At 42.2% G+C, this 27026-nt stretch overlaps 1 protein-coding gene across 4 annotated transcripts in view; it reads right to left on the reverse strand.

The window, feature by feature from the left end:
* Nucleotides 1-26167, reverse strand: part of Rhobtb1 (Rho related BTB domain containing 1) — a 128606-nt gene extending 102439 nt beyond the window's left edge. For 2 of the 4 annotated variants that reach the window (XM_015987724.3, XM_015987720.3), the window contains exons 1-2: nt 26010-26167; nt 21979-22072 (exon numbers count right to left, since the gene is read on the reverse strand). The gene's annotated coding sequence lies outside the window, so the exon portion shown is untranslated. Of the gene's footprint in view, nt 1-21978; nt 22073-22541; nt 22692-26009 lie in introns of those variants that run through there. The other 2 variants (XM_076557046.1, XM_076557043.1) reach the window with 2 other exon arrangements.
* Nucleotides 26168-27026: the final 859 nt, after the last annotated feature.

Consider the following 27026-nt stretch of genomic DNA (forward strand, 5'->3'; position numbering starts at 1 on the left):
GGGTCCTGGGCAAAGGAGTGAAGCAGTGTGATTGTTTCAGACATGGGGATCAGTTGAGCCCCAAGGGGATGTAGGAGTCTTAACTAGAGAGGCTTTCATAGTGTGGATGGGTTTTGTGAAAATCTAGAAGTATGATAGTCCAGGTGAGGCAGAAAATAAAATAAATCCCTGCATGATTCGGGGCAATTAGAAATAAAATATCTCGTCTATTTGTATATATGCATACATATATACAAATATATATATGCTTGTTTGTATTCATTCTTGCTTCTTAAGGTCCGAGAACCGAACTTGGTCTGAAAGAGAGTTACCTACACCATAGTGATAGATAGCAATGCCTTAACCAGGAAGAGCACAGAATCGGGGTGTGTGTGTGTGTGTGTGTGTGTGTGTGTGTGTGTGTGTGTGTGTGTGTGAGGTTCCTGTGTTTGTGTCAGGGACAAAGATGTTGGGCTTGAGAATGATAGGGAAGACTAAGATGAGTAAGGAGAGCGTGGAGGACAGCTCCCGAGCTCCATGCCTTCATGATCTGCCTGGTGGGCATTAGGAGGACAGCTCCCGTGATGCACGCCTTCATGATCCGGCTGGTGGGAATTTGGTCCCTGTGGGTATACAGTCTCCATTCTTTAGAAATGATTTCAACCCTGGAACAAACAGTGATTGTGAAGGACCTCGGTTGATGACCAGGCTTTTATTGGATGCAAGGTGTGGCCATCAGGACTTTCTCTGAATCTTTAAAAGCGATTCCCCTTTAAAAGTGAAATCCCCCTGTTTGCCTTCAATTTCCAAAGAAGCTTCCGGAAGGAAGAAGTATGGGTCATACTGGGCTCATAGAAAAGAGGTCATGGCCTGAGAGAATTTGGCCCTGCTGAGGATTTTTCTTCTCTGGAACCCAGAGGAACGAGACCTCAAGGGCCCGAGCTGAATCTCTCTCTGTCTGCTTCTTCAAACCCTCACCCAGTTTTCTTCCAATTTTATTAAACAGCTGTCCTGAGCCCTCCTCCTTCTCTCATAACTAATTTGTATATAACTCCATCCATTGACCACAGGGAAACAGGCTCTCTGAGATTCTCTGCCTTTCCCCAGACAGATTCTAATGATGGTTCTAGAAACACACAGGATGCCAGCTATGGCCACAGGAAGCTACTGTGGAGGGGTGCCACATGGGTGTGACGTGTGGCCTGATTGAATTCAAAATGGCAGTGGCTAGTGTATAAATAGGAATTTTGTTTCCAGATAGAGATAATTCTTAAGTCTTAAAATAGGAATATACCCAAATTACCGGATTTTGAGCGTTTTGATTCTAAAAGTAGGGTACGTAGGCCTTATGTTCCAAAACTGGCAGTTGGGACAATGAATGAACTGAAGTTTTCAGTGAGAGTGAAACTTACTGGCCCATTGTCCTCTGTCTTTGGGAAAGAGTTGGTGAGGAGGAAGAAGGTGTAGCAACCGGGGTCTAATTTTTTAAAACGGGGAAGGAAACAATGTCTAAAAAAAAAACCAACAACAACAACAACTAACAGTCTTAATAAGATTAAATGAGCTAACATTCGCAGAAAGAAATTCCAAAAGAGGAATCCTAATCCTGAAGCCACTGGGTGGGACGTGTGTGACTCTCACTAGATATGTGAGGAACATCTAGTCTGATGGAGCAGCTATGAACAAAACTTCAGCAGTAGACTGAGCTAAAAAGAAGTTACTGCTACTGGAGTTTTACGAGAGTGCTTTTTAGACAATACCCCATGTTTCCCAACATTAAAGCAACTCAGAGAATGTTCTAAGGAAAGCCATTGAGATGCTGATGAAAAAACTGAAGGGAGAGAGGGAAACAGACAGGAGCTTATCATGAAGGAAGTCAGCCGTTCGTGAGTGCCGAGACTTAAGTTTAAGAGCAGGAAGTGGGGTTTACAGAGACACATGTCTGAAATGCTGGATGTTCTATTAACTAGGAAAGAACTCCTCCTGTTCATGAAGTTTCTAGCTCATGACAGATGTCAGGAAAGGATGTAGGACAGTCCTGGCCTCCGGGGTTTCTTCTAATCTCCGGTCATCAGGTTGAGAGTTGCTCACCAACCCTTTATTTCTGATTAGTCAGAGGGTGACTTGTATTATGTACTTTGAGGAGCTGGGGGAAAAGAAGGAGGATGTTCTTAGACTAATTCTTCTGACCTCAGAGTGACTGCTGGAGGGGACTACAGGGCTTCCAGCTGATCAACCCACATCATTGTTTTCCTTGTTGACCATGTCTTCTAGGATGGCCTCCAACTCTCCATTCTTTTTACTCTACTTCTCATGTGCTGTGAATATAGGCATGGACCACCATGCTGGGCTAAGTCATCCCAGTTTTGACATCAGCAAGGAAAAAACAAATTGGGCCATTGCCTGATTGATAGATATAAGATCAACTGAAAATACCACCATCACCGCCACCACCACTGCTGCTGCCACCTCCACCACCTGGAGACTTGGTTTCCCGTTTCATCTCCTGCTCTATATGTCTGAGGGGCCAGCCTATGGTGAACCTGTGGTACTGTCACTTAGCATGATGTCATAAAAGTCAGCAATGCTTGTATTACTTAATATTGGTTTGAGGGCTTTGTGTGCATGTCTGTGTCCACACAGAGAGTTGGTGGTGGTGACAGCTATACTGCATTAGAAATGCCTTTTAGTACTTCTTTTGGATTTGTTTCATTTTTACATTGTGTGTGTGTGTGTGTGTGTGTGTGTGTGTGTGTGTGTGTGTGCATGCACACATGAGTGCAGGTGCCTGTGGAGGCCAGATGTTGCAGATCCTCCGGAACTTGAGTTACAGAACCCAACATGGGTTCTGGGAACTGAGCCAGGGTCTTCTGCAAGAGCAGTATATGCTCTTAACCATTAAACTCCTCATTTTGAGCACACAAGGTTTAGGTGATGTGAACGGTGGGTAGCTATTTATATTCAGTAAGGACAGATGCCACCTCCTGCAGGGCTGAAACTCATTATTCTGTCCAGTAGTCCTGTGTTTATTTAAGAGATGGAACTATGAATTCTATCTGTATTTTCTTTATTTAATGTTAGGTATTTGTTGATAATTCCATTAGGATATGCACCGAACATTAATTCAATATTTTATCACTTTTAGCAACTGTGCTAAGTTCAAGGATACACACTTACCCAAGGAACTAATTTTTGGTTAAAAATAGTCCAGTAGGTAATGTTGGAATCATTTCTGACCTGAGAAGAATTCTTTCTGCCCTTCCAAGATGTCACCAAATAATGTAAGAGCCCATTATTCTCCAACAATACCAAGCTCAGAAAGGAGCTTGCAAAGCATTTTTTTTTTCTGCCTGCTTTATATTTGTATGTGTGTCACAATACAAATGGGGCTTTTACAACTTAAGATTAATGCTATGGCTTACTGTGTTTGTTCCCTAGCATCCAAAGTACAGTTGGAACAGACAACAACCACAAAATAACACACTGAATACTGAACAACTGCTTGTGGAAATGTTCATGAGTAGACAAAGTCAGTATCAGAGAAAACAATGCCCTGGAATATACAAATAGTCCACTGTTTTCATTTGGTAACACTTCAAATAATTCTTACAATGATTCAATAAGAATAAGTACATGTGCCGGGTGGTGGTGGTAGTGGCGGCGGCGGCGGCGGTGGCGGTGGCGGCGCAAGCCTTTAATCCCAGCACTTGGGAGGCAGAGGCAGGTGGATCTCTGTGATTTCGAGGCCAGCCTGGTCTACAAAGGGAGTTCTAGGACAGGCTCCAAAGCTACACAGAGAAACCTTGTCTCGAAAAACAAAAACAAACAAACAAAAAAGAATAGTACATGTAATGATCAGGGTAAGGTGTGTGTGTGTGTGTGTGTGTGTGTGTGTGTGTGTGTGTGTGTGTAGTTGTTCATGTGTATGCATCTTTGTGTGCATAGGTGCATGTGTATGTGTGCATGTGGAGGTCAGAGGTCAACCTTTTTACTATTTTGTTTTTTAGAGACAAGAGTCTTTTCACTGAATCTGGACATGACATATTTGGCTCAACTGGCTGGGCAGTGAGCTTGAACGTGCCTGTTGTTTCCACCTCTTCTGTTAGTGCTGGGTTGACAGGCATGCACCCACACGCCCAGCTTGGTATGTGGATTCGTGGGGATCTGAACTCAGGTCTTTGTGATTGTATGACAAAGGCTTTACCAGCTGAGTCTTCTCCCCAGCCACAGGGTGGGCGGTTTTTGTGGGACACTCTGCTCATAGCCTCATTAATAGCAATAATCTAACAGACAGTAATATTGGAACTCAGACTGATGCATGTGGATTCTGTAATTCATTCTGGGTTGTGGAAACAACCACTGAACTTTCCCACAGATTCTGAAACAGCCCAGGGCCTGGGAAGAGGCCTCAGCAGTTAAGAACACTGACTGATCTTGCAGAAGACCCAAATTTGATTCACTGCACCTGCAATGGGAGGCTCACAACCACCTGCAGAGTCATGTTGCAGGGGATCCAACACCCTCTTCTGGCCTCTGTGGGCACTACACTCATGCCTACGTAGTCATACTGAGATACACCCACACACACATAATAAAAACAAACCCATAAAGAAACAGCTGACTCAACATCATGAAAATGAATAACCCAACTTCTGTGTTCCAAATGGCGTCACGGGCTTAATATGCAAACTCAGTCCTGGTGGATTAATTGAGAAGGGCTGGCACTGGCTAGCACAGTCTCTGCTGATCTTCCCTACATCACCTTGACAGATGCTGTCTGCTCTATGGAAGGCAGTCTCATTTAGAAGCAGAAGGGCCACCGATGTTGAAAAGGCCGTGTTTAAATAGAAACAATCAGAGTGTAGAAAGCAGGAATCATTGTAGGTTCTTAGGGGAAAAAATGTAGCACATGAATCCTTTAACCATGCCTAAATATTTCTAAAACAGTGATAAAGGCAAGAGTCTGGCAAAGACAGATTGTGGATCATTACACAGAATGACTGGTGATTTTTTCCTTTATAGTTTCCTATGGATATGATAGTGGTTTTCCTGACTGTAAATGTAAACGATGGCTGAGGAAATCATTGCCGAGAAAACAAGCGGAATCCTCTGTGAAGATGTTTTCATCTGTTAAACACGCTCATAGCTTAGAGCAGATTAGATGTTAGCGTTGGATGAGGATGGGATGCTAGGAGCATCAATGATCACAAAATTTCACAGCTTCCAGGTCACCATGAGGTCATTAAGCTCAGCTTCCTGTCTCTATTCAGAATAGCACCCAAGAGAGAAAAACCATCCCCTCTCCTCGCTTCTGGATGGAGGCTTCTTTCTGCGTTTGTTTTGAATGACTACTTCATTCCTGCAGGGATATTGAAAATGTTGTTTGGGGATTTAATCATTAAAAATATCAGAGCCCAAATCCCAGGGCCTTGTGTATCCCCAGAAAGCAGTCTGCTGCTGAGCTGGAGCCCCATGCCTCATCATTTGGGCTTTGTGCTCGAGTGAAACAGCATCAAAGACCTGGGTGATGCTGTCAGCGATGTGGGGGATACATAGAGAAGGAACATGGAGCCTGGGAGGACCTGACGAGCTCAGAATTTAAGCCTATTGTGATAAGGATGAGAAACTATAAGCAGAGTTAGTGTCGTGTGCCTTGTGTAAGAGGAGCCCCAGGGACATATGGGGGATGGGCTTGAGCTATATGTTAGCATGGATGTCTTTAACGTGAGGAGGGGCACCATACACTGATGTGAGGTAAGGATGCAAGGGGTAAAAACTTCAACCTCTGATGATGATATCTTCTTAGACTTTTAGGCCAGTTTAGGCAAAATAGTTTACCTGTGAGCTTAATGATGATCTTATTGAATCAAGTAAAAGGCCATTTGATGACTATTGTTCCTGGAAATGGAGAGGCAATCTCCAGAACTCTCTTTATACGTAACATGAAAGACGATACTCTTAATGTCTGATATGCATGAGCAGAACCCACGATACTTCACTTGAGGAGCTCCCAGAGCCTCTCATCATTGTATCCCCTCTCCTCTGCCACCAGTTTCCATTAGGCAGGCTTAGGACCTCTGCTGAATCAGTTAAATAAGGACTATTCAGTAGATTATGTTTGTTTATTCATTTATTTGTTATGTAGGCTCTCAGTCTCATGTAGCCCAGGCTGAGACCTTGAAAGTCCGGTCTCTACCTCCCAAGTGTTGGGACTAGAGGCAAGAGCTAACACGTCCAGTTTACATGGCTCTGGTAATCAAAGCCAAGGCTTCCCACATGCTACAGAAACACTCCACTAACTGAATCACGTCTTGGTAACCAGTTCATTTATTTGTGTGTACATACACAAAGTTTTGCTATGTGTCCAAAGAAAAAATAGCGTCATTCATAGAATACCTATTTTTCTGGCCATGAGATTTGAATTATTATTATTATTTTTTTAAAGAAGCAGTCACTAGGAGGGGTATTTACTGTCTATTAGACAAAGGATTCATTCCCAGTTTAGTTCTCCTGGGTTCGTCCTGTGTTGTGGATTGTGGATCTAAGTAGAGATTGTCCAGTTGACAAGACTGGAGGAGTTAAATGTGCCTTGTTACTGGCTAGGTGAACCTGCTTCTCGAAGGACAGTGTTGAACTGGTAGTAATTACCTACAAATACTACTCTTCTTCTTCTTCTTCTTCTTCTTCTTCTTCTTCTTCTTCTTCTTCTTCTTCTTCTTCTTCTTCTTTTTTTCTGTTGCATGGAAGGTGTGGTGATAGCATATATGAGGAAGATTATATTTTACGAGCAAAAAGAATGAGAAATAGCTCTCTGGCCTAATGTTCCAGAAACAAGACTCCCTTCTCTGTATAACGGGGTCTGAGAGCTGTGTCATCTGCAATGATCTCGCTGGTAATAGCACATTTATCTCTATAGCAGAATGCCAGCATGTTATTGACAGAGAAGTGGCATTAAGCTAATGAGTGGCACCGACTCATTGGTGTGTTTTTCTACTCAGCAGCAGACGTAACCACACGAGAGGGAGAACTGTAATCAATGAATAGGTTCCGTAGTCTGAGTCCAGAGCCTGGGGATAAGATGGAAGGCAGAAACAGCCAGTATTTTAGAGTCATGAGTCATGAGAGGTTAATGCTGTTCTCTCTCTCTCTCTCTCTCTCTCTCTCTCTCTCTCTCTCTCTCTCTCTCTCTCTCTCTCTCTCTCTCTGCCTCCCCTCATGGAGGGATTCCTATATTAGGCTAGGATCTTACTCTTTCAACTGCCAGAAAGATACGGTAGATTTTGTAGACTATCTTTTCATAATCAGCGTATGACCTATTAGACGCCATCATGACGTACTTGAGCTGATTGTGTTCTGTGGGTCTCTTTCCTCCCTCTCTTGTGGCTCCTCTCCTCTTGTTCCCCCTTGTAGCCCTTCCTAGGCTGGACTCTGTCCCTCTTCCATGTTTCATATATCTTTTTTCTTACTCTCCATCCCTCCTCATCACCTGATATTACCCTCTCTTGGTCTTCTTTCTACATTAAGATACTATTTTTTTTTTTTTTTTTTTGGTTTTTCGAGACAGGGTCTCTCTGTGTAGCTTTGCGCCTTTCCTGGAACTCACTTGGTAGCCCAGGCTGGCCTCGAACTCACAGAGATCCGCCTGGCTCTGCCTCCCGAGTGCTGGGATTAAAGGTGTGCGCCACCACTGCCCAGCTAAGATACTATTCTTACCTAACTTTTTGAATCTCCCCCCTCCACTAAGGAATACACCAACTTCTGAGGGATAGGAATGTTTACTCATGAGGACTTTTAAGTTACACACGGATGGATTAAACACACTGGCATGTTAAGCTGAAAAGGAAATTCTAGGTAATAGTTGTGTAAACATTCTACTCTCTATCAGGTAGCCAAACGAGGGTCAGTACATTCTCCACTCGCTGTTCTGATAAATCATGGTGACCTGATTCGATATCAGCTCGCCTTGAAAGAGAGTACAGGGTTCTCACTTGTGACCGCCGTTAGTTTTCAACATTTCCGCATAAGAATGTTGAGCAAATCACCATTTCAGAATGATGCATGTCACAGTTTTTCATTCGAGGTTCCCAGAATTTACATAGACACCTAAAATCATGTATGCATATGGGACGTGAAAATAGTGGGAAAAATGTCTAGGAAATGAAGGGGACTCATGAGAGGAGGAGCCAGGACAAAGAGAAAGGCAAACACATCAACGACATACTTTTATGGAAACTTAAAAATAGATAAATTAGGGGGGAAAAAAGCTGTTGAAAAGTTTTCTTTTGGCAAAAGCTATCTGAATTATATACAAAGATGGCAAGGGAACAGAGAAGGCCATATTGATGGGTCCCTGTATTGCAAACCGAGAAACTGGGGACCAAGCGCAGCACCCGAGAATGGGGAACCACGCCCACCTGCGTCCCATGTTATGAGACAGTCTATGGAGAAGGAGGGCACAGAAGAAATCTCATCGGCTTCTCCACCCATTCAGTTCACTGGTATACTGGAAAGTGTGTAAGCTTCCAACTCTCTTGTAAGGCTGGATAAGGACATGGACTTCCCAAGGGGAAATGATATGTCCGGTTTGGAGGCTGCAGTACAGGTTGAATAAAAGTACATGAGGAGAGCAAGCTCTGTCGACCATTCTCAGCTTGTTTCACAGGGAACGCTGGGAGAGCTGGAGAGCTGGGAGAATATCTTATCAGCCTTCTCGTCAGCTGAGGGGGATTTTTGAAAACATGGGATTTCTATACTTTATATGTTTATATTTGGAACGTTTATTTTCATTGCATGTATGTCTTTTTCTGTTTTTTTTATAACAGAGAGTAAAATGACTAGAGAGTCCATATTTTCTCTTTCCATACATATAATCTATATATGTGTAGTCATTGTCGTATAAAAATAATCCAGAAAAACCCAGTCAGCTAATTCTGAGTTAGGAAGCTACACTCTTTTTTTGTTTTTTGTTTTTTGTTTTTCGAGACAGGGTTTCTCTGTGTAGCTTTGTGCCTTTCCTGGGATTCACTTGGTAGCCCAGGCTGGCCTCGAACTCACAGAGATCCACCTGGCTCTGCCTCCCGAGTGCTGGGATTAAAGGCGTGCGCCACCGCCGCCGCCGCCGCCACCACCACCGCCCGGCCAGGAAGCTACACTCTTGACTCCTTTTGTTGTTGCTATATTTAATCCTTAAGCAAAAGCCCACAGAGAAGATTTCAGTGACATTTCTTTCTATTAATGCCTCTTGTTTTAAGTTTTTCTCTGCTATGATTGAAAGGCTCCATAGCAAAGCATGTGAACTAAGAAATGTGCTACCAGGCCATCTCATTGGTGTACCTAAGATGACGGATTTTTGTATTTCCATATGTACAGAAATTATAAAAAATAAAACTATTTCCATTAAATTCACCTCAGAGCACTTCCTGGATTTGAAGTACTTAGTGATTCCAAGAGTGTTTTAAATTTGAGAGAGAATTTCTGGATCCTGGAAGAGTTTAAGTATCCTGCCCACACAGTGTGTTTTCCATCAGCTCCCTTTGACGGCTCACAGGACGTCAATATTTAGACCTTTTGAGAAATTCTTGCAGGTGAGACTAGGACAGGGACTCTTTGGCTCACATTAAAAGAAAATGTTGTTAGTTTTATTGGCTCATTGAAGAGCACTGAGGTCTGCAGACGAAGGAGAAAAACATCACACGTTACCATGTAAAGAAAGCACATTTCTAATTGCCTCTAAAAAATTGATGCAATAGGGGTGCTTAGCTTTCTGGGGCTTCTCCATTCTAAATTGTAGGACTGAAGTTGCAGCATGATGGGAGCATCATTTCAGGGGTGTCAATGGTAGGGGCAACATGAGAGGGACATCGTGGTAGGAACATCATTTCAGGGGTGTCATGGCAAGGGCATCATGGTAGAAGCTTTGTGATAGGGTTATCTGGAGCAGCATGGTAGAAGACTCATCTGCTGAATAAGTGCTTCAGGAGGGAGTATTTTGAAAATCCTGGATTCTGAGCACCTCATACACTGGGAAAGATTTCAACTCAACAGCCCCGGATGATGCTGAGGAGTGATACTGACGATGATGCAAAGAACTTGCAGATCTTTTACTTTCTTGAAGGAAATCTCAGCACATCACCTGTACGTGGTTATCCACACTTCTCTACATGAGCAGACTGTGACATCGTTCACTGTCAACTCTATAGAACCTATGGTCAGCTGGGGAGTGGACCTCTGGGATGCCTATGGGTGTTGGTTGGGTTGATATGGGAACGCCCATCTTAACTGCGGCTGGCACCATTCTTTGCCTGGGATCCAGGACTATGAAAACTAGAAAAGGTTAACTGAGGAACAGTATGCATGCATCCCTCTCTACTTCCTAATTGTGGATGTCATGTGGCCAGCTGCTTCAAGCTCATGCCACCTTGCCTTTCTCACCACAGTGGGTGGTACCTTGAACTGTGAGCTAAAATGACCCTTTCCTCCTGTAAGCTGCTTCCATGGGAAGATTTTATCAGGGCCATAGGAAGCTAAAGAAAGACCACAGAAAGAGCAATTTTATGGGTGCAAAGTTGATGAAGATCCCTAAAAGAGGAAGGAAGGGAGAAAAATCAAGATTCTCACAATCGCAAAACCATTCTGCAAGCAGATATAAATGAAAGGATTCAATCAATTATTCTTCTGCCCTCACTGGGTTCAATGGACCAGTCTTTGGGTTCTTTCTTTAGTTAATATTTGAACTCTGAAAAATCTCAATGCATCTTTCCTTGGTGATTATCCAGGTGCCACTTTGCCATTTAATGGAGGAGCCATTTCTCACCCATATGAACCTGAGTGGGGAGAAAGGAGGATGGCTGATTTAAATACCTTAACTTGGAATTTACTATGGATTTAAAATCTGACTTAATGTTGCATTAGCCTTTGGAGGCTGCTTTACTGCCTTTAAAGCATGCATATATAATTGGATACTGTGATGCTTTGCAGGCAAAATAAATACCAACTCACACTTAAATAAATACTCTGAGTGATGAAGTTCATGTAGACATAAATTAATCATTTACCAGTTAACCAATATGCACAGGAAAGAAATGAATCACTTATTAAGGCTCGCCTCATCCATCAAGCGGAAAAAATAAAATGCTGATATATTTTATAGTGCTGCTGTGAGGAAAATGTATAAAATTATGGCAAACCAGTTTATAAACCATAAAATGCAGTATGAACATTAAATTAATAATATTTGTACTAATTCAGATTCAACACCCTCTGCATTAAATATAACTTTTTGCCTATTGAAGCATGCACAAATGCAAGCCGAGGCTTTTTATTTAATTTTTAATGGTGTCTTCAGAACCCTTCAAAGCTTCACAGGAGAGACTGGTTATGTTAAAACACTTTCCTGGCTCACTCCGCCATTTTCTGAGACAAAGTTCTTAGCTGTTCATATCCCTAGGGACATTTCCCAAAGGCTTCTTTCAAAGGGCATAAGCTCTCTCACTTGTCGGGACACAGTATTGCAAAGGGAATAGAGGTGGAGGTTTTCTTTAATTAGGTAGAAGATATATTAACATGCTCTGGGCTTTGCCTTATTGCAAGTTACAGATTGAGGTGGAGAGTGATGTGAAATTGGGGGTAGTGGATCTCTGCATATTTGCATTAAACAGACCTGTAGTGCCAACCTACAGGGCAGGGGCAGCATCAGGGAGGTGAGTCAAGGTCATATAGCTGTGGAGCTGCTCAAAATGTTGTAGGCTTTCTGAGATAAATCTGCCTTTTTCCCTCATGCTTAGAAACACCACTCGAGGGCACAAGAGAGGACTGAGCAGCATAGGCTGGAATTCCTTTCTTGTTGTTCTAAACGGAAGCTTATTATCAAGAAGATTGACTCCAGCACATCTGGAATCCACTCACCACATCTTTAATATTTTCCAAGTCCTTTTGCTAAATGATAAAACACCATAAATGTTTCTCTCCTTGAGTCATTTAATGGAGGGCATAGATACAAAAATTCTTCCTCTTCTACTGCAAAATGATGAATAGCTGGCCAGAGATGTCTGCTAGTCTCCCCAATGTATCATGTGCTATCACTAAGAATAAACAGTGAGTGATCTTTGGTCATGAGCTATATTTACAGCTTTCTTGTTGTGGGAAGGTAGATATTTTCTTGGATCAGGTTTTAAGTGCCCAATATTTGTTCTATGTGTGGAGGAAAAATATTCCCAGCTTTAAATGAAACTTATCTTCATGTTTTCTTTCATTTAACTATTTGGAGACTTGGTGTTTACACCATACACCCCCCCCACAACCCCCGCCCCATTATGACTCACTCGTGAGTATTCTCATCAGGAATCTAATTTGTCCTAACTAACTTACCATTTAGGTGATAACTGTGTCCTTGTTTGATAGGAAAAAATACTAGGGAGAGGGGCATGGTTGAAATGCAAACTTGTCCTGTTAAACTCAACAGGGGTAAAAAAGCAAGAAAAATGAAATTCCATCTCTTTCCTAAATCTAGAAGGGAACAACATTTTCCTGGTTGAACTGTTAAAGTGTCTGTTTTTGTGCCAGTACCGCTCTGTCTTTGTCCCTATGGCTCTGTAGTAAAGTCCAATTTGAGATCAGGGTTGGTACTACCTCTTGTGTTATTCTTTCTGCTTAGGGTTACTTAAGCAACTTGGGGGTCTTAGCATAATGGAACCACGACAAAGGTAGAATACCAGGACAAAAAAAATCAGTAAGAGGCAAAACAAATCATTGATGGTAGAGAAATAAGGTTAATAAAGGTAAAACCACCTAACTAATATCCATCAGTGAGTGCAGCGGTTGGGATTCAACGGGAAAACCCCACAGAAATCAATGCCCTCTTTGAGTTCATGTGCTAAGAAGGGAGACAGGAAAAGAGAGGTAATTAGAAAGTTTATCAGAGGGTGACAAATACCAGCCAGAGGAATAAACCAGGAAGGGAAAAAGCGCATGTTCAGCAAGAGGGGACGACAAAGATCTTCTAGAGAAGACAGCATTTGCACAAAGACTAGAAGTTGCGAACATCTAGAATAAAGACTCTGTGATCAAGTCACGTGGATTCCTGGGGAACAATGTCACAGATAACAGTCCACAGAAGTGCAAAGGTCCTGAGGCAGGAAGAACCCAAAGGTTCCAGAGGGGCTGGAATGGAGTAGAATGGGGGAGGAGAGAGCCAGATGAAAGAGCTGAGGGAGGTCAGAGCTGCTGACTCTGTATGACCGAGGGAACTGCTGGAGGATTTGGAGTCAAAGAAGGAAATGATGAGCACTTGTTATTGCCAAGAGGTTGTGGTGACCGAGATGGGGGTACACACATCAATGAAATGAATTAGCACAAATAATTCTGTGTCTGCCTACACTGAATGAGTCCGAGGCAGAAATTAACCAATAAGACTTTGCAATGAGATGCAAACACATTCAAATATTGTAATGGTACAGAAGTGTAGAATTGGTCATGAGTGAGAATTCAATGATGTATCAATGCCTTTTCACAGAACCAGGTACTAAGTTTGAACACATTTATAGCTACGGATAAAACATATGATAAAAATGAAAAGCCAAACCAAACCAAACCAAAAGAGTGCTTGCCTAGCATTCTAGAAGCTTTGGGTTCAGTCATTAGCACTGCCTAAAACTGGGCGTGGTGGCCCATTGGGGAAGTGGAGGAAAGAAAAAGTCACAAGTTCCAGATCATTCTTAGCAACATAATGAGTTTGAGGCCAGCCTAGGCTACATGAGACTCTGCCTCAAAATAAAAACAAACAAACAAAAGCCCAACCAAAAACTAACCAAAGAAATAGAAATAAAAACACCATTCGTGTTTGGGAACTTCAAGCATCTATTGCTAGAGTAGATTTAAAAAAAATCCTTCCCTTAATTTTGTGTAAAAATAAGTGCCCTAATAACCAGACTATAACCCACAGCTCCAGAGAAGCTAGCTAACAAGGAGGACCCTAATATGGATCGCCCTGGGAAGGGGAAATAGTTGAGATCTCCAAGAGTAAACTGGGGGTGAGGGGGGGGCAATGGAAGGTAGGGGATGGGGAATAAGAACATAAGGGAACAGGGAACAGGATGGTTGAACTGGAACAGGGATGGAGTGGGAGAGCAATGAAAGAGATACCATGATAGAGGGAGATATCATGGGAATAGGGAGAAACTGGGTGCTAGAGAAATTCCCAGGAATCCACAAGGATGACCCCAGCTTAGACTATTAGTGATAGTGTAGAGGGTGCCTGAGCTGGTTTACAGTAATCAGATCGGTGAATATGCTAACTGTCATCATAGAACCTTTCTCCAGTAACTGATGGAAGCAGATGCAGAGATTCATAGCCAAACACCAGGCTGAACCCTAGGAGTCCAGTCAAAGAGAGGGAAGAGGGATTCTATGAGCAAGGGGCATCAAGATCATGATGGGGAAACCTACAGAGACAACCAAACCCAACTAATGGGAACTCATGAAATTTAGACCAACAGCTGTGCAGCCTCCACAGGACTGGACTAGGCCCTCTGCATAAGCGAGACAGTTGTGTAGCTTGATCTGCTTAAGGGCCCCCCTGGCAGTAGGATCAGGCTCCATCCCTGGTGCATGAGCAGGCTTTTTGGAGTCCACTACCCATGGTGGGACACCTCACACAGCCTTGAGGCTGGGGGAGGGGCTTGGACCTACCTTTACTGAATGTACCAGGTTCTGCTGACTCTCCATGGGAGGCCTTACCTTCTTGTAGGAGGGAATGGGGGTGGGTGGGCTGTGTGTGTGTGTGTGTGTGTGTGTGTGTGTGTGTGTGTGTGTGTGAGGTTGGAGGGGTGGGAGGAGGGAAGAGGGAGATCTGTGATTGGTATGTAAAGTGAATAAAAAATTATTAATAATAAAAAAAGAAAGAAGTGCCGCATCACATGTCAAGGCAGTCTTTTATACTGCTGTTCAGGCCTGTGCTTTGGGGGAGATAGAGATGAGGGACTCTTGCTTAGTTAAGAAGAACTGGTAAATGATTACTTTATGGCTTCACGGATGGCTTAGTCTTGTTTTTATTTTCAGACTTAGAGCATACAGGTGGCAAGAACACAAAAGGATTAAATAGTCTCTGAGGAATAAAGGAAATGGGAAATGGAGCACACCAGTGACAGGTGAATTTAACCCACACCCAGGCCTTGGAATGTTAGATTATGAATAGCTTGCTCCTCATCTCTCCTGAGACTTTTCAGGTTAAGAACAAATTAGGGTTGAAAAAGTGTCACAGTTCGAGGTAGGGGTGGCCACGGGGTGCCGATTTCCTCTCTGAAGTAGGTTACCACATTCATCAGGGAAATTTTCTGTTGAGTTATAATTACATGGCTAATTAAGAAGGGGATTATCAGCTATATTAAATATGCCATAAAGAGAGGCACATCATTTATTCTTTAATTTTGGAAATCCACCTTTTTTTCTTAGAAAAATTCTCACTGGGAAATTACATGTTTAATATGCATGTTTTCTTCCTCCTCTTTTCCCCCCACCTACTCCCTTAAAAAAATTAGAAACAGGCAATATCTCCCTATGTTCCCCAGACTGCCTTCAAATTCATTTTTCTCCTGCCTCAGCCTCTTAAGTGGTGGCATTAGAAATGTGTGCCACTATGATTGGCATTTCCTTTTCAAATCAACTTAAGTGAAGTGAGTTGAAGGTTTTTTGTTTTTTGATTTTTGTTTTTTTTTGAGACAGGGTCTCCCTAATGTAACTCTAGCTGTCCTGGAACACATCATGTAGACCAGATTGGCCTTGAACTCACAGAGATCAGCCTGCTTCTGCCTCCCAAGTGCTGGGATTTAAAGGCACATGCCACTACGCCTGGCTAATTTGAAGGTCTTATTTATGGAGACAGGGGATGTTATTGGAGTTTATTTTCATAAAGAAGTATTCCTAAGCATCACAGTCATCCTTTACAATGACAGATGAAGGCCACAACAGTCACCATGTCAATGCAAGACACCTAGAATTGCTTTTGAGCCAAAGGGGAAAAAATGAAATCAATGACCATTCTCATTTATTAACTGTGTAACATCTGCCAAATGCTTTCTGTCTCATTTCATTCTCCCAACACTCCTATGAGGTAATGATCTACTCATTAAAGAGGCAAGGAAACAGCCCAGAGGAGTTATGTAAATTATTCAAGGTCACAGACCTCACTGGTTCCAACACTGAAATGTAAGCTCAGGTCTTTAGACCTTGAATCCTTGTGTTAAGAAAGAATCTTCTCTATTTAAAATAGCGTAACATTAAGTCAAACATTTTTTTTGTGTGGTTGTATTCAACTTGGTTTGAGATTGTAATAGTCATGTATCATGAGACTAGTTAATGAGATCTTACACTAGGCAGAAGATAACTTTACTGAACTGCATTTGTCCAGACAGCAGTCTGTTTCTTAAAACAAACATAACCACCAAAAGACTCCTGACCCAGAAGTTAAAATGTACCAAATGCTTACTCTGTCTTTTCCTATTTTAGTCCAGTTTCTGAGAACATAGACATCACATGATAGACGGTGAACTTTGATATCATCTATCATCAGGCCTTCTAGAACAGTTAAGCATTAAATGGGTCATCACCTAAAAACAGGCCACCTCAAGCAGGTACTTGGCTGGTCAGTATGATGTCCCCGAAAGGGCTGGCTACCTTGTTTGCAGAGTTCAGGGCTAACACCATGTGTATGATTTTCTTCCTTCTCAACTCCATTATGGTAACAAGAACGTCAGCTTGTCCCGGTATTTTTATGAGGAGTGATTATGTCAGACACCATGCTCATTCCACACATGTCTTTAATTCAGTGTTTCTAAGCCTTGCTACCTTGACCTCTTGGCCTGAGGAGGCTTTGTTGTGGGGACCTGTCCTATGGTCTAAGGATATTCAGCAGCATCTGAGGTTTGTGCTCAATCACTAGCTACCAACTGTGTATTCTTTAATGGTGACAATCAAGATTCTAGTCCTTATGAAGTATCACTGGAGGTCAAAGGTACCCACCCACTGAGCACTGTCTTGCTTCCTCAAAGACTTTAGCAGGTAATGCTATTGGACTAATATTACTGAAGGGAACACTGTGGCTCTAAGGAAGTCTAAGGAGAATATCTAAGATATCATGGTGGTAAGCTAAAGAGCTCAGTGCCCAGAGACCAACTTAAAGTATATGGATGATTTCAACGCAGAAGACTACCTCAGTGCATATGGATTGCCTCAATGCAGCATATTACCTTAATGCATGCATTGCACATCAATGCATGTAGACTACCTCAATGAATGTAGACCAACTCAATGTATGTATCCTACCTCAATGCATACAGACCACACCAATGCATATAGATCACTTCAATGCATGTACACTTCCTCAATGCACGTAGACCACATCAAGGCAGTAAATCATGTCAATGCATGTAAACTGTCTCAACACATATAGACCAACTCAATACTGTAGACTCCCTTAATGCATGCACACTGCTTCAACACATGTAGACTACCCCAATATAGTAGACCACCTTAATTCAGTAGACTACCTCAATATGTGTATACTGCTTCAGTGCATGTACACCATCTCAATGCATATGAATTGCTCGATGTATTTGGACTTCAGAGATTCAGAGTTTCTTACTCCATGGGTGAAATTCACGCTCCTTTTTCCTCTCCATCCCCCATTCCACTCCTATTCCACAGTGAAGATAGAGGAGCTGGAAGGAAGTGGTTGTCCATGACATACTGCATAGAACTTATATTGTCCCATGATCTTTTACTCAACAGATTAACTCCATTTTAATTGGAATTCTGGAAACTAATGAAAAAAAATTACAAGTATTACTTGGTATAGTCTCAGGGTTCTTGAATCTGTCTGATTTAATTCTAACCAATTAGTGTGTCATTATGGAGGATTATTACACTTAGAATCAATATTAAGCTAAACACTAATATTTTATTCAGTATTAAAAATTAATACAAATGGTAACACAAGTGCTTTCTCTGAGTGAGAGAAAATGATTCCTTAGGGTGATTCCAGCAAGAAAGAAACTTGGATCTTCTTAGGAAACCATTAGTATTAAGTTTTACATAAATCATTGCTTAATGAAGGAGAGTTAACTGAATACAATTTATTTTCTTTTAAGAAACCTGAGTTTTTCAGGATAGCAAGCTTTCTTTCCTTTCTAGACCTTCAGTATAATCCTGTGTTAAGATGGTAACAGTCCTTTTAGGACTAACCGGGGCAAAACTACTGTAAGGCTCCCCCCGATTTTAGGGTACCACTTCTTTCCATCTTTGTCTTTTTAATTTTTTTTTCCAATTTGGATTGTGTGATGGCTAGTGTTAATTGTCAACTTGACAGGATCTAGAATTATCTGAGGATGGGCCTCTAGGCATGCCTGTGGGGGATTATCTCAATTATGTTAACTGCTGTGGGACAACCTATCTTTATTGTGAGCAGATCCATTCATTCCCTGTGCAGGAGTCCTGGTCTATATAAAGTAGAAAAAGCAAGCTGAATACTAACTTGCATCCATCCCTCTCTATTTCTTCATTGTGGATGCAATGTGGCCAGCTGCTTCAAGTTCCTTTTCTCTTGAGTATCCCACCACAATGGGCTGTACCTTGAACTGTAAGCCAAAACAAATCTTCCCTTTCCTAACTTTCCTGCCTTTGTCAGGGCATTTCATCACAGCAACAGGAAAAGTAACCGAGACAGTATGTTACACACCCCCTTTGATTTGTGTATACTCTTACATTGGAATTTGAACCCACATGTGTCTGGATTCTGCTCTCTATATTTTCCTTGCAAAGAGAAATACACCTAGGTACACTGTATTATGCCTAGGCACACACTGAGCTAGATAGGCATGCAATAGCTGATTCCAGATAGTTTTATTAGGCATGATTCCACACTGCGTTCAAATCTGTTTCCCTGTTGCCCATGTCTAGCCTTCCACACTCTGATTGCTGCCCGTGGGCACTTCACAGATGCTGCCTCCATCCTGGTTGCTACTTTTCCCCTTCTTTAAAAATTCTGCTCTTGCCCCTTGAGTATGTTTTTCAAGCTTCCAAGTGAGGGTGGGCAGAAACACTTCTGTAGTGTCGACGGACTATAGAATTTATTTCCCAACTTCTCAGTCAAATATTTGAAAGCTCCCTGGGAACTCTACCCTTTAAAACACCCCCCTCCCTCAACTTTGTGAATTCTTATACTTCACCCTTCAGCATGAGAACTAGCTTCATATTTGTGTGGTGTCCCAGTTGGGTAGACCAGATCAATCTTTTAAATGCACCTTTTCAGGAACCATTTGGGGAGGGGGAAAAGGGAATGGGAAGGTTGTAAGAGTCAGGGGCCATGGAGTAACAGAGTGGAATCAGGGTCATCTGGACATGACAGTATTGTGGGGTGTTCACCAAATAAGACTGCTCGGACATGGGTTTAAGCCAATGGAAAGTCTTTATTAGCTGGGTGACTATACTAGGTGTTTGGGATCGCAGGGTAGCACTTAGCCTTTCTCAGGGTGAGATTTTAAGCACAAAAACTATGTTCTGGCTTGATATAGTTCAGCTAACAAGAACAGTTAGCCAGAAATGGAACTACAAAACCCAAAATTCAAGGTTAGCACACTTAGAAACTTCTTTGGAACTATGGGCTTTGATAGATTAGGTCTTTGTTTTCATTTTGGCAGGTGGCACTATCTACATGCTGACTTTTTATGGCCTGAATGATACTTCCATCATGGAGTCAGTTGCGATAAGGTCTGGAGCCCTGTGACCACAGGACAGATACAATCGTGAACTTACAGCAGCTGTGGTCTGCAGAAGACCTGTACAAGATCAAGCCAGTCAGCATTCCAGCGTGAAATGGGAGGGGCTCACAAGGCCCCCAAGCCCTAGCTGAGGGGCTATTGACAGCTGATGACTGCTGGGGGAGGGAGAGCCAGTTTTCTTTAAGAGTGTGGCCCCCAGTAGGCCAACCACACTCCAGGGGAGGCACCGATCCCAGGAGTATATGGGCAGCACATGTTGGACTCAGTGGGTCATTAAAATAAAAAAGAAGAATACTTGCTCTTGTATTTTCTTATTTTTCCTCTGAAGTCCCCATTTACCATGCCACTTCATCCCCCACATCCTCTCTCTTCCTCTCCCCATCTCTTTCCCCTATCTATAATCTATAAAAGAAAAAAAAAGTATATGAAGTTGGAAAAGATGGAGGTTATGGGGAGGAGGAGTTGAATATGATCTAAATACATTACAAGCGTGTGTGACATTCTCAAAGAATTCATAAAAATATATTTAAATACATGCACCCTGAGAAGCTTACTTGAAATCCTGAAGGCACAGGGACAGTTAAAAATAGACTTGCAGAGTCAAAGCCGGAAAAAAAAAAACCCACAGAATAAATGGCACTTACTGAAACATTAGAAATTAGACATGTGTTCGGCATAAACCTCTACCCATCGTCTTGAAGAGAACATTTCACATAATAACGTTTAATAGGTTGACTTTTCTAAAATATAGAGGAATTTGATTTAGCAGTTTTTATGTACAGAGCCGTTCTGAGATGTCCTTAAAACCGAAAGGTCGATGCCTTAATAAAAGACATTATGACATGAACCTATTTAAATTTGGCTTATGAAAAACAGGACTGGAGAATTTCAAGAGTGTGCATACACTGCAAATGGATTTAATTAACAGAAACTGCCAAGACAGAACTTCTTCAAATAAGCAATTACTTTGGGGATTAATAGTGTAAATAGGATCCTGATTCATTAGTGCAAGCCCCAGACTCTGAGACGTAGGGGCTAACACCCCCTTACCTACTCTTTAAGTTATTTATGCACACATGGTGACATGTAGTTAATATAGGGCCCTGGCACATTAAAAACCTTCTGATAATTTGTTTACAGGCTTATGTTTACTTTTGCTTTGCAAATGTTGTATTTATGGGTAGATAAAATATGGTGTTTTAAACATGTAATTTCAGCATTATGTATAATTTTCTGACACAGAATAAACCATTTTCAGGGAACCTTGGCCCTTTCCGAGCTCCTCTATACATTCAATCTATATGCTAATAATGGAATGTTCGTATGATTTATTGCAAAGGGTCCCCTTAAGGACTTTTACTTTGTAATGTTTTGTTGAAGTTACTCTGTGTAGTAAAAGGTAATAAAAGCTACATTTGTTTAAGAGTTATCTGTAATTCAGTCCTCACACACATTCAGGTATGCTCACTTCCCCAAGCCTGGAATAACTGAAATGTTTACAATATTTATAGTTACACACAGAAGGCTCTTCTTTAAACTATGCATTGGAACATTAAATATAGAAATAAAAATAAAACACATGTGGACTGAAATTAACACATGATTTTGTAGGTAGACAAAGCAGAGTCACTCTGGGGGGAAAAAACAAAAAACAAAAAGCAACCCACCAACATTGCCCTTTCTTCAAAAGCTAATTTCTCCCATTTGGGCCCATCTTTGTTCTAGCTGCTTGCCCAGTAATCATGCATTTTCCAGTTAAAGACAGCCAGTGCTGAGGCCAAGATGGGTGGATACACCAAGCTAGGGCATCTGGGAAGAAAGACAATGCTACCGAGCAGCAATCTGTCCATTTCTAAATCTTCCTTGTCATGTGGTCATGACTTTTCAGAGACCACATGTCAGTTTTATGCACAAAACTCTACTTGTGTATAAAATATGCAAGGAAGACTCATGTTATTTTCATGATCTCAACTCCTATGTAGGTCAAAATGACTCAAATTCTAGATCAGAGGAAACATGTTCAACTACAATTTATAAAAACCCACAATGTAATGTTTAAAAATGGAACATTCTTCTTTTCTTTTTAAATGCAAACACCCTTAAGACAAATCTGGGTGTTATTCATAAGGCATGCCATCTTTACAAAGCACAAGCAACATTTCTACTTTTTTTTTTTTTGTTAAATACTGTGGAGTGCAAAGCTAATTCAGTAACTCAAATTAGTACTTACCCGGCAAAAGAGGAGAATAAGCTTGAATTCCATTTTCATTACTGAAGACAGCCCGATGAAGGGCATACTTCTAGACTCCTCTTTGTTGTAAAACCTAGGAAGGAGATGGAAGCATGAGAAGAAACTTCGGAAACAATATTAGTCCCATATGTCGGTGATTAGTCTTCATCAGCATGAGAACCACTCAGCCAGGGCATGCCATTTGGAAATCTTCCAAAGAGTTAGAGCAAGAGGGGGTGAAAGTTGGAGCAAAGGGACCTCCCTTGGGAGCAGGGTATCAGAATGAATTCTATGCAAGGGATTTTTTTTTTTTTAATCATGTAGCTTGGGCCTCAATGCTTGTTACGTAGCTGAGGATGACGTTAAATGTTGGGCCCTCATGCCTCTACATCCCCAGTGCTAGGATTACAGGCGAGCACCAACAGCAGCATGCTTGGTTTTATACAGTGGTGGGGATAGACCTAGGGCTTTGTGCATGCCCAGCCTGTCTGCATCAACCGACTTCTATCCTCTACCAGCGCCATTAATGCTTCAACTTGATCGCTGGTGCTCAGTTCCCTCACCTTTCGGGTGGAAACGATGCCCTGAGCTACTCAGTAGGAGTGGAGAGCTATCCAGTTATTACTACAAGGGCTGCTACACTGAACTAGCCTCTGTATTTTCATGGCTGTCCCAAAGCACGTCCTGCTATGGTGACTTGTGCTGGAAGGTGATATACAAACAGACTACAAGCACACCGAAGAGGTCTTTGCCGTTCCAGCCAACCACAGCCACCAGCTGTCCAGCCAATCAGAGGCCGAGTGTTGCCAAAATATGGTCATGTAAGGCAAGTGCCAGCTGTAGCCAACCAGGTTTCTTTTCTCTGGTTATAATATAACTTATCTATGCAGAAGGATGTGATCTTCTGGACATATCTGGCCCAGAATGCTGTCAGGTCAGAGAACCTCTTTTCATTTCTTTTTTCATTCTTTTTTTTTTCACTTTTTCTTTTTTTTAATTTATTTTTAATTTATTTTATTTTACAATACTATTCAGTTCTACATAACAGCCACAGATTCCCTTGTTCTCTCCCTTCCTGCCCCCCTCCCCTTCCCCCCAGCCCACCCCCATTCTTCTTCTTTTTTTTTTCTTACGTAGTGCTGGGAATAAAACGAGGCTAGAATAAATTGTTGGAGCCAACTGATCTCAGTTTTCTTTTAATAGGTGCTTAGTGTGTTTGTTACCTGACACTCTACCTTAAGGATTTTTTAGGGGTAAAAATCAGAAAGCATCATTGAGAATAAAAAGGAGAATACACATACACACACACACACACACACACACACACACACACACACGGACACACACATACATGCACACACACGCTGGTCAATGTAGTCAAAGTAGCTGAAAGTAGAATTTGTATTTGAATTTCTTGGTACTTCGGGGAAAGGGAAAGCATAAATTTTTAATATCCTTCAGAAAAAATCATGTCACTTTATCACATTCTCTAGAGAAAGCAAGTATTTCATCCTTCTGGATTTTTTTTTTTTCATGTACAGGGACATTGAGATAAAATGGATTATTTAGAAGTATAAAATAACTATGTGAAAATTGAAAGATAAAATAGCACTTTTTCATAGAGGCAGTGATTATTTCTATAAAAAGGGTGTTATTCCTAGAGATGAACTTGAAGCTTGGCTCAGCAGCATCATAAATGTAAGCCAGAAATATTCAATTAGTAAATCATTTGTCTCTTCCCCTTCTCTGGGTCTTCGTAACAAACAGACAGGAAGTGGGGTCTCTGTGCATGTATGTGGTGTGTGTGTGTGTGTGTGTGTGTGTGTGTGTGTGTGTGTGTGTGTGATGCATAGGTATGGAGGCCAGAGCACAACTTTGGCTCAGGTTCCTCAGGGGTCATCTACCTTGTTTCTTTGAGGCAGGATCACTGACTGACTGACCTGGGGCTCACCAAGTAGGCTGTGCTGGCCAGACAGTGGGCCATAGCGATCTTCTTGTCTTTGCTCCCTCAGTGCTGGGTTGTAAGCACACAGCACCACAGCTAGCTTTTCGTGTGGGGATTCATGTCTGCACAGCAAGTGTTTACCCACTGAACTCTCTCTTCAGGCCCACGAGGATCCCCTGAGGAGATCCCTCTCTCAGCCCCAAGGAGAACCTGTAGGAACTCCAGGTCAGTCAATGCTCATTAGTAAATAGGGCATTGAGCTGGAAAGATGAGTTGTGTCCCAGCTCTGAGATGGTGCTGACAGCCACTCAGCCACTTCATGGGGCTGTTCCAAAGGGGGAGGAAGAAAAAGGGAAAAGATCTCACGAGATGATCGAATCAATGAAAGGCATCCCAGGGAAGGTCTCTTCCCCAAACCCACATGTTTCCCTTGGCTCCTGTGGAACCTCTTGCCTCTTCTCCCAGAACACTCATCTAACATTCACTGTCTGGCATCTTCCCATTCCCCTTCCCTCGGGCATGGGCTGTTGACAGGCTCTCCACCTGGCAGCAATTTCAGTCAAATTGAGAGTCATTGATATCTTTACTGGGGCCAGATCCCCATCCTCACCCTCTTCCGAAGAATTTCCCTTTCTTTCTACACCAAAATAGTGGAATTATCACTCTCTCTGGCTTAAAGGCTGGGCCATCTTTATTCTCCGTTTCAGATGGTACCTCTTCATTTTCCACGCATCAAATTGAAACATGGCCATTTTGTACATAGAGGTTGGATTTCCCATTACATACCCAAGATCATTGTCAGAGCTCATTCTCATCTACCTTTCAGTTCCCAAGCTCCATTATTTCTCAGTTTTCTATGTGATCTGGGTGTTGTTCCTATGCCTCAAAGTCCTTCTGTTTGAGAATTCTAATAGCTCCCAACATACCCCCCCCCTCCACAGAACCAGCCCAAAGCTTTCATCCAATAGAGCTTCCCAGGAGCTGAGATCTAGAGGAACAAACCACTTTACCCAGGACCTCTGTGGTGTCACTAATTTTATCTCCCCACACTGCCAACACCACCTGGAAAGGTTGATTCCTTTCTCTCAAGCCCATGTTAATAACATTCTTTCATCTGTTGTGTCTGTCTTTACCTCCACCCCAGTTCATTACCACTTCCTCCTGGCATCTTCTTAAATCCTTGGCTGAGTCCTCCTTTGCAAACCAAGGATACCCTGAGCATTTTTCTATGACAATTGTATTTATGGTCTCTGGTTTTGTTTGGGATGGTTCTAACCCAGAAAAGCCCTTGCTCTCAAGAAGTTTATAGCCCAACTGGAGACACCCTATTGATTCCCATTTCTAAACTCCATGGAGGTCACAGTCTGCTTAAGCATTTGTGGGCATGATATAATGTAGGTAATTCCTTGATTTTTCAAAAGCACCATGGAAGACTGAAGATACAGTTCAGGATACTATTTAGAAAATATATCTGATTCTTAAGTGGTAACAGTAAGACTGCTCAAGTTGGTTAGACAAAAAAAAAAATGAAAAGAGAGAGGATTAAAAAAAAAACAAAATGACTACTTTGGGGGGCATGCTATCTTATTTCTCTGTTCTGAATACAAAATGGTTTGACCTTTACATAAAGGTCATGTTAAAAGTGTACCTTCGGTGCTGGGTCGTGGTGGTGCATGCCTTTAATCCCACACTTGGGAGGCAGAGGCAGGAGGATCTCTGAGTTCGAGGATAGCCAGGGCTACACAAAGAAACCCTGTCTCAAAACCGACAACAGAAAAAAAAAAAAAAAGAAGTGTACCTATGAGAAAAAGTGCTGAACTTAGTAAATCGCATTAGTAAATGCATTTGAGATTATCCTGGACATATATCTTATGGCCCAATATGCTTATGATAGATCTCCCATGAGGATATCCCCCCTGCCTCCTGTCTCTAAGTGCCACCAAGTGTAAGACAGCACACTGTTCGTTGACTGAACAAATGCATACCTACCCATGTGTCTGTCCAGCTGCCTGCCCCTCAACCTCTCACTTCCATTGCAGATCCCAAACACAGAACTAAGCACCAGGGCTCACCTCCATGTTCTTACCTCCCATAATCAGCTCCTTAGGCTTCAGTCGGACGTCTGTCTTACCACCTGGTCACTGTGCTGAGACACTGACCTCCGCTGCACCTTCTCTCTGGGAGGGTTCAAATGTCCGAGTTGCATCAGGATCAGGGAGGGAACACAGACTGCCACTCATCCCACAGAAGTCTCTGAGCATGTGTTCTTCCACATGTCAGCCTGTGGGAACCTTCCCCCACATAGCAACGCCAACCAGCAGGAGAGGCGTCAACAGTGTTTTGTGGACAGTCCTTGGCTTATTTACACTAGGCACAAATAGGTCACTGATAGCAGAAGCAGGTGGGGCTGTGCCAAGGTCCCTGGAATCCAGGGTCACATTTTCTTTGCAGTTGAGACCACACAACCCCACACTGTTCCTTGCTCACACACCACCCACTTTCTCTCCTTTTCTCGTGGTCACCAACATGTCACATGTTTACGTCATGCTTCCTTGCTGAGTACAGGTTAAAGATACATGTAAAACCGATTAGGTAAAAATTATTAAAAAACAGAAAAGAACCACAGGTGGAATGAATTACAGCTGTATTTTTGGTACATGCTGCTTTACAATTATTCTTCTTTCAACAGCAATTATCTACTGATCAGTCTTCTCTACCTTAGCTCAAGAAAAAAATAAGTAAATAATAACTCGAAAGTTTCTCAACATATACAAAGTGTTATTTCTCTCTCTCTCTGTTTATCTCTCTCTGTTTGTTTCTTTCTTTTTTTCCTCCCTTCCTTTCTTTATTTGACTGGATAAGGCCTGGAATTTGTAGTCCTCTTGGTTCTGTTTTCCAAGTACTAAGTTTGAGTCACCACACCCAAAAAACCCCTGTGTATCCATCCTCTTTATCTGAGGAAGCTGACCACTCCCACCTCTCAGAAACCCTTATCCCCAGCCCATTATGACACAGTCATTTCTTGGATCTCCTAATTCTTCTGCAGTTATTTCCTTCTTTATTGGGTCCCCCTCTCATACAGGGCCATTGTGGGTTTGACTTC

The sequence above is a fragment of the Peromyscus maniculatus genome, chromosome 21 (genome assembly GCF_049852395.1).
Source record: "Peromyscus maniculatus bairdii isolate BWxNUB_F1_BW_parent chromosome 21, HU_Pman_BW_mat_3.1, whole genome shotgun sequence".
Classification (NCBI taxonomy): Eukaryota; Metazoa; Chordata; class Mammalia; order Rodentia; family Cricetidae; genus Peromyscus; species Peromyscus maniculatus.